At 30.1% G+C, this 7,717-nt stretch overlaps 1 long non-coding RNA gene across 1 annotated transcript; it reads right to left on the bottom strand.

The window, feature by feature from the left end:
* Window positions 1-685: 685 nt before the first annotated feature.
* Window positions 686-2,336, bottom strand: LOC120193067. Its single transcript, XR_005522825.1, has 3 exons — window positions 2,052-2,336; window positions 1,907-1,935; window positions 686-1,022 (listed from the first exon to the last, which is right to left on the bottom strand). It is a non-coding gene; the product is annotated as an uncharacterized LOC120193067 (long non-coding RNA).
* Between the last annotated feature and the right edge of the window lie 5,381 nt (window positions 2,337-7,717).

A 7,717-nucleotide genomic window follows, 5' to 3' on the forward strand; every position in this document is an offset into this window, starting at 1 on the left:
AATGACCCAAAATGTTAAAAGAAATTAGGAAAACCCTAGATGTGTAACACCTCATCTGTCGCCTCAAGGGTTTTCAAACTTTTTCAATTCCCAAATCGTGCTCTATATTCCTCGCTCATCATTCCTCAACTGTGCGTCTCCAACAAAGTACAACTAGAAACCCCCCCCCAAGGCACATCAACAACTATATGCAAAAAAAAAAAACAAAATGAATTGTAAACATCAGATTTTTTTTAATTTCTTGTAAATAAGGTATTATAGAAACCCAAAACCAGATATAATAGAGGATCCTCTCTCCATTCAAAAATTAGTGTAAACAAAGGGATCTGACAAGCAATGTAATTATTAAAGAATTAATCTTTTTTCTCATATATTTATGTTAAGAACGTAATATAGACAAGAAATATGTCAGTCCATAGGAATTTAAAAAAATTTAATATCAATCAAAATTAATCTCTAACTAAAAAATCAATAAAAACAAGAAAATTAGAAAGAAGGGTTTTTTTAAATAATAAAGCAAACTAAATAAATAAAATAAAAATAAAGTGCAAGCAATAAAAAGTAGAAAAAATAAATTGTAAAGAAATAATTAAGATAGAAGATAGCCTCGAACTTCGCTTCGCCTCAATATGTCTCGATCACTGAAATATATTTTACTTCGGATACTTGCCAGTTAGAGTCTACAAGACGCAACCCTTGTAACATTCTCTTCTCTCTAGAACTAATTTCCAAAGTCAATCTTCAAAATTTAACTTTTTTTTTATTAATATTGACTATCGATATTAACGCCATATTGGTTTGGAATTGGAAAAGTTCGTGCTTGGATTATGATGTTTCGATGAAAATCGATTACGATCTTTATTTCCCTTAGGATCGTCGCTAAGTTTGTTCTTAGAGAATTGAATTTGCTACAAGCCAATTCTACTACCCAACTATAGATCACTACGTTGATCAGGCCAATGTGTACTCCTTGGATTGAAGATATTGACGTTTTTAAAGAAATGTTGATTGTCTCTCCTTGTCTGCCAAAAATCAAGAAATAAATATAAATATATGAAGCGTTTTTGCAATTCTCACGATAATGGATCGAGTCTTCACTTTACTATAAGCTAAAATAGTTTAACCAAGTATGATAAAAATCATGTTTGTCGCATAGAAAGAAATAAGATGAAGAAAATAAATTTATTAAATTGAAAACTTAAAACAACGAAAAGCTAGAACTAGATCTATATTGAATTCTAACATTGTACATCTGTCAAGCTTCATCCTGATGGGTATTTATAGTTTGAGAAAACCTAAAAAAAATACATTACTAACTCTTCAAAGTATTCGAACTCTTAATTCTAACAAATTAAAAATCATAATTAATAAATATTAAAAATCCTAAATAATAGTAAACTAAAAATTCTATGTAAACTAAATTCCTAATAAAATAATAAAATATCAGATGTTTAAATTCAATTACAACTTTTTAATTCCTAAAGAATTATGGTTTGCCTTGATTTTCTCCTTTGATATTGTTACTTGAATTATTTAATCAGAGTTTATACATAGATCAATCTTTGAATATGAGTCGGTGCCAACTTCTCTCAAATAAATAGAGAAACATGTTTAATTTGACTTTTAATTATTATTTCTTGGAAAATAGAGTCATGCACATATTTAAATAAAAATAGTCTAAATTATCACTATGAAAAAAAGTTAACACGGATTAATAAACAACAAAATATAAGCTAAATAAAACACACATCGGGATATCTCTCCCCATTTTTTCAAATAGAAGAAGCAATTCAAAATAAAAATCTTGAAGGTTTTCTCTTCATTTTTTATTCTATTTTTTAACAGCATTTTTTCTTTCACTCTCTATTTTATTAAACAAACTAGAAAGATGAGAGTTAGTGTTTACCTTTATCGTTAGTAGTTAGGTCATCGGATCTTTGATAGTTGGGAGTTGTAGCGTCATCGGAGTCGAAAACCCAAACAGTCAGGTTCATTGGTCCGGATAAGAGGATTTTTGACCAAAAATATAAAAGGGGGCTTTGGAATGTTACCTAGTTAGATCTGATTTGCAGAGGAATTCTAGTTCGCCGTTGGGGTAGCAAAGAAGGGTAACCATCGCCTTAGGTCACCGGAGTCCCACGAACCGAAGCATCGATTATTTAGAAACTCGATTTTATGATTCTAGCCCCAAATAGGGGTATGGTGTATTGAATCAAGGGTTTTAGGGTTTGTTTGGGAGCCAAATTAGGTCACCGGACCATTGTAGATAGTGGCCAGAGATGGAGAAACCAAGAGGTCGAGGCCCTTTTAGGGCATTTAAGGGTCATATATTTTCTGTTTGGTCTTCGAGCTTTAAGTTAGGAAAGGAGATTGAGCTTTAGTGGTCATTTTTTATAGTCATGGTGTGTTTGGTCGGGGAATGTGAGATTTTTATGGGAATGAAATTTACATTCTATCGTTTGATTGACTTAGAATGTCATTTTCGATAATTTTATATTATTAATAATGGAGTTTTTGGGTATATTACTGGGAATGTCATTATCTCCTTTTATTAGGTATTATTGGATTACCGACGTTTTGGACTAAAATATCCTTAAAAAAATTTCTTTCAAAAATATTATTATTCTGTTAGTGAATAATAAAAATTCTACGAAGGTTAAATTACAAATTTATCCTTAAATTATTTTAAATTTACAAAAAAAATCTATAATTAAAATTTTATACGAAGTTTAGGGGTTAAAATAAAATTTGACCCTTTCATTAAACCTTTTTTATATTTTCAATTTTGTAAAAAAATTATATAAATTTTATGAATTCAATTTTTTGAAAGAAAATATATAAATATTTTTCAACTTATTAAAAAAATATATAATAAGGACAATTTGGTCAAATATACATTCAAATAATCTTTTATTCCTTTAACCAAACACGCTAATCTTACATTCGTGCTAAACTAACCAAACACAAAATACAATATTCCCAGTAATTCTATTCCCTAATAATCTTTTATTCCTACTGGTAATCTTACATTCCGTGAACCAAACGTACCCTTAAGGTTTACCCAGCTATTGCTAGTGTGGCCAACGACGTTTTTTTGAGGAATGGAGCAACGTTGGTGAGAAGAGGGGAGGAGAGAGTATGCGAGTTTTTTTAGGGTTTGTACATAAAATGAAATGAAAAGAAAAAAAGAAAAAGTGTGTTTTATAATAAAACTTTAGGCTTTAATTGCTTATTAGTCCCTCTAGGTTTAGCGATATTTTATGTTTTAGTCACTTGTAGTGTTAATTTTCGTGTTTTATTTAGTTTATGTTTTGGTCACACAAAAAATATGTTTTTGTCTTTTCAACTTCTACCATATTTTTGTATCTTAGTCAACATATTGTATCGTTTTGATTTTCTTTTGAATTTGCATGTCCTAATATTGTTATTCTTCATTTTTTTTTCTATTAGTTTATTGGAGTTAATCGAAAGGTTAAATTTAGGTTTTAGTCCCATTATTTTAGCGCAAAATTACTTAGTCACCCGTAACGATACGTTAGTTATTAATTTGAATATCGTGTCTTGATCCTGTAATTTTACACTTTTTAATTGTTAGTGAACTTTAGGTTTATAAAAGATGAAAAATTATGATTTAGTCCTCCTAGGTCCAACTAGCTCTTGCATTCTAGTCACAATGCAATGTTTCAATTTATTTCAATTTGATGATTCATTTCCATTCATTTTTAATTTGGTCACAATTAATGATTTATATATATATATATATATTAGGATTTTTCTATTTGATTTTAAATTTGAGGTTTGTATTCTTATTGTACTTCATTTTAGCCCTTCATGTTATTTTTTACCTTCATTTTATTTCTAAGATATGTAATTTATTTTATTTGTATTTTGGTCCCTATATTGTATATTCTTATATCTTTTTTACATATGTAATTTACCTAATATACATTATTTAGTAAACAAATCAAGGCAATATCGTTTTGTGTGAAGAATCTCTAGAGATGTCTCCCAACTACAAGGGAAGTCTGTTTCCGAGGATTATTCATATAAAAGGGCATTCTTATATTCGATGTTTTAGATTTTTAAAAAATTAAGACAATAATCTTTTGTATGGGGAATCTATGGAAAAGTCTACTGAATACAAGGGAAATGTGTTTCCGATGATTATTCATAATATCATAATTTAAATACTATTTTGAAATTTACAATTCTCAAACATGAAGTCGACGTATAATCAATTTGGTATCGATTTTGGGCGCCATGGGGTTACTCATCCTTCCCCACGCATAATCGACTCATGAACCATTTTTCAAAAATGAATCTCTAGTTAAATGTATATTAGTTTTATCTTTTAACTTAATTTTTATAAAAATTATTTTAAAAGATAATTTTAGGTATTCAACCTACCTAACCCAAAGGTCCACGACGACTCAAAATTTGTTTTCCTAAACCCTTGTTTTAAAACTAAGTTGGTTCGATCCCATTCTATCCCCAAAAAGCTTAAGGATTGTTTAGATAGTTTGGTTACTCTGATGGGGATCATAGAGAGCCAGGTCGTAATCGATTATATTTCAGCTTTATATTTGAAAATTGTAAATTAGAGTGGTATTCAAATTGTGATATTTTATTTTTGTTTTCATTGTTGTTTTGCATTTCATCATGTCATATATCTTGTTTATTACTAATAAATAGTTGTACTAATGTGTGATTTCTCATTATTTAAGATTTTTTTACTTTTGTTTTTATTTTATTTGATTCTGGATCGAGGAAAAGGATTGTGAGTTTCCCTTTGCATATTATGACCACTTGGGATAGTTAGAGCCTACTTATTGTGCTTTATCCCGCTAAGTAGGGGTGAAAGCTTCTCCTTCGTAAGAAAATTAGTTATTCGTATGGGCCTTAGCGATTAGCCTATGAGGTTTATACCTTATTTCTCCACGTGAAAATTGGTTCTTTGCATGGACATAAGGATATGTATCCTCTCAAATTGAACTTGGTATGCTTAAGCCTATAGTGGGTGAGGACCAATGGTCTGCCAGCCCCAAGGGGACACCAGTAAAGGACAGCTCGATGAAAGAACATTTTTGTTCTTCGATGCAAGATACGAAGAGAATTGGGCTTTCAAGAAAAGGTTATTTTCATTTCTCTTAGTGAAAAGAAGTTTTTGCAAAGTAAATGGCAAACATTTGAAAGAAAATCATATAAGAGTAAAGTAGGTGCCCTAGATATCAATGATATGGATTCTTTTGAATTGACACATCGTAGAATGACTCAAGTGTAGGTTCTTTCAAAATGACCTCAAAGGTTGTGGCAATGCATGAAGTGTTTGAAATTCTTTCCAAATCATCAAGCCTCCTGAGATTTCGGATGTCGTAATTGAATCTTTAATCGTGTTCAATTTTAATATAATGCATTTGCTGATAATGTTGTCTTGATTCAAGATATTCCCGTGCGCAAATCTTGACTCATTCTCAAGTCACTCTTTGCAGATTTTCAACTTGAAACCTCCTTTTGGTTTTACAAAAAATGGAAATGAAAGATTAAACCTATTGTGTGGGACGAAATCTGAAGATAATATATTCAACTTAGAAATTCATGTATGATTATAAAGGACTTTTGAAACAAGTAACGTAGGACATGGATCATGATTATGAAAAAAAGATATATAGGCCTAAACTTGTGTCTAAGGATGATTGAACCAATGATCAATGCATTTATTCATATTTTTCTTTTATTTCATTGTTTTTTTTTTTTTCTCTTTTTTGATACCTTTAGACTGCCTATTTGTTAGTTTTCACCCTAGAGGTCATTCGTTTGACAATTTGGATCTTTGAACTAGCTTCAGCTAACATTGTGGTTTAAAGTCACTTCATTTTGTGGGAATAATTATATGTACCCCTTTTTTCCTCTTTGCTTAAATTCAAGATCTCAATTTTTTCGAGCAAATGTTACATCCTTTATTACTCTTGACTTGGTTTGAATCTTTAAATGTATCACATCTGGTCAACCTGGTGGTGCTTTGTTGTTGATCATATTTACTCATATAAGTATATTTTCCTTCATCTTGCCCCTTAATATGGGAACTGATCCTTGGTTAGGGTTAAATCCAATAAAAAAGAATATTTAAGGCTAAAGGCGGGACATCAATGGATATATATATTTTTCTTTTTTCTTTTTTTGAAGTGGATAGTGAAATTATGTCATTCATCATCTCATACATAAAAATCCTTGTGAAAAAGATATCCTCAAGTAGGTAGATGTTTAGAGATAACCTTTTATTCAAAAGAGTCATTAATGTATTACGATTATTTAATTTTTTTTCTTTGGATTTTTTTGCCCTAATTATTTGAGCTTATTCTCTTTATCTTGTCTTCTTGTTCAATGTCATTTGGATTGTAGCACACTTAACCTGTATACATCCCCAAATACGAGCCAAAGATGTCACATGACATTTATAAACATTCTACAGTTGAAAATTTGTACAAATTTGAACCTTTAATTTTTTCAATTAATTCCTTTCAATAAAATAATTTAAATCACGTAACATCAAAATATAATATTTAAACATTCAAATCGATATATGTTTCAGTATGAACATCCTCTAATGTTTACTTTTAACTTATTAGTGGCATGTATATAATGTATTTTTGTTTTACTGTTTAAATATTATAGTTTTAAACTAGTTTCTATAATAATAAATAATATAGACTTGGTATAAATAGTAGTAGATAAAACAAGTATAATACATGAATAGTAGTTTATTAATTATATTTTATATGCTATCAAAATGGATTCTAAATTAGGCAGTTTATTTTATGATATGAAACGACATTAAACTGTCAAATTGTTGCCTAAAACTGATAACGATTTGAATATTTAAATATTATATTTTGATGCTACACATTTTAAATTAATTTATTAGAAGGAATAAATTGGAAAAAATGAAGGTTCAAATTTGTATTTGTTTTCAACTATAGAATGTTTATAAATGTCATGTGACATCTTTGACTCATATTCGGGGACAAATAAGGGTTAAGGGTGTTACATTTATTGGTATCATAGCTATAAGTTTAGTCGATTCTCAGCCAAAAATGGGCATGTATTATGTGAAAAATATGTACATGTCACTAGAATGTCAATATTATTGATCTGGTATGATTATGAGATTTGATTATTGATGTTACTCCATACTAACGTAAATTTTAAATTTTATTGTTTTAGATGTATAATTCAAAGAGCTCACGATGACCTACTGAGCAAGAGGTTACTGAGGGAACAAGTATTGGAAGTAATGAGGTCGATCAAGCGCCTCCTACTCAGTCCGAGCAACAGGGGCTCCGGCAGAGCAAGGAGTCCCAACTTCGGATCATGGGAATTTCCTTCAGGTTTTAGAGGTTATTCTGGCAGGTTATTAGCAAGCACCATCTCCTTCTCCTCCACCTCCACCTTGACCTTTTTCTCCTGTTCCCCTGGCTCTTAGAGCGTCTGTTATGAAAGAATTGAAAAGTTTAGGATCCCCTGAATTTAAAAGAGAGGCAAATGAATGCCAACTAGCAGCTGATATATGGTTAAATGATGTAAAGATTATGCTAGATAATCTTCATTGTACTGATAAAGAGAAATTAGAGGGCATTTTGTCATTGCTTCAAGGGTAAGCTCGTAATTGGTGGACTAATACGATAATGTGTACCCCTTTAAAACAAGTTAATTGGCAATT

This window comes from Hibiscus syriacus, unplaced genomic scaffold (genome assembly GCF_006381635.1).
Source record: "Hibiscus syriacus cultivar Baekdansim isolate YM2019G1 unplaced genomic scaffold, ASM638163v2 tig00116984_pilon, whole genome shotgun sequence".
Lineage (NCBI taxonomy): Eukaryota > Viridiplantae > Streptophyta > Magnoliopsida > Malvales > Malvaceae > Hibiscus > Hibiscus syriacus.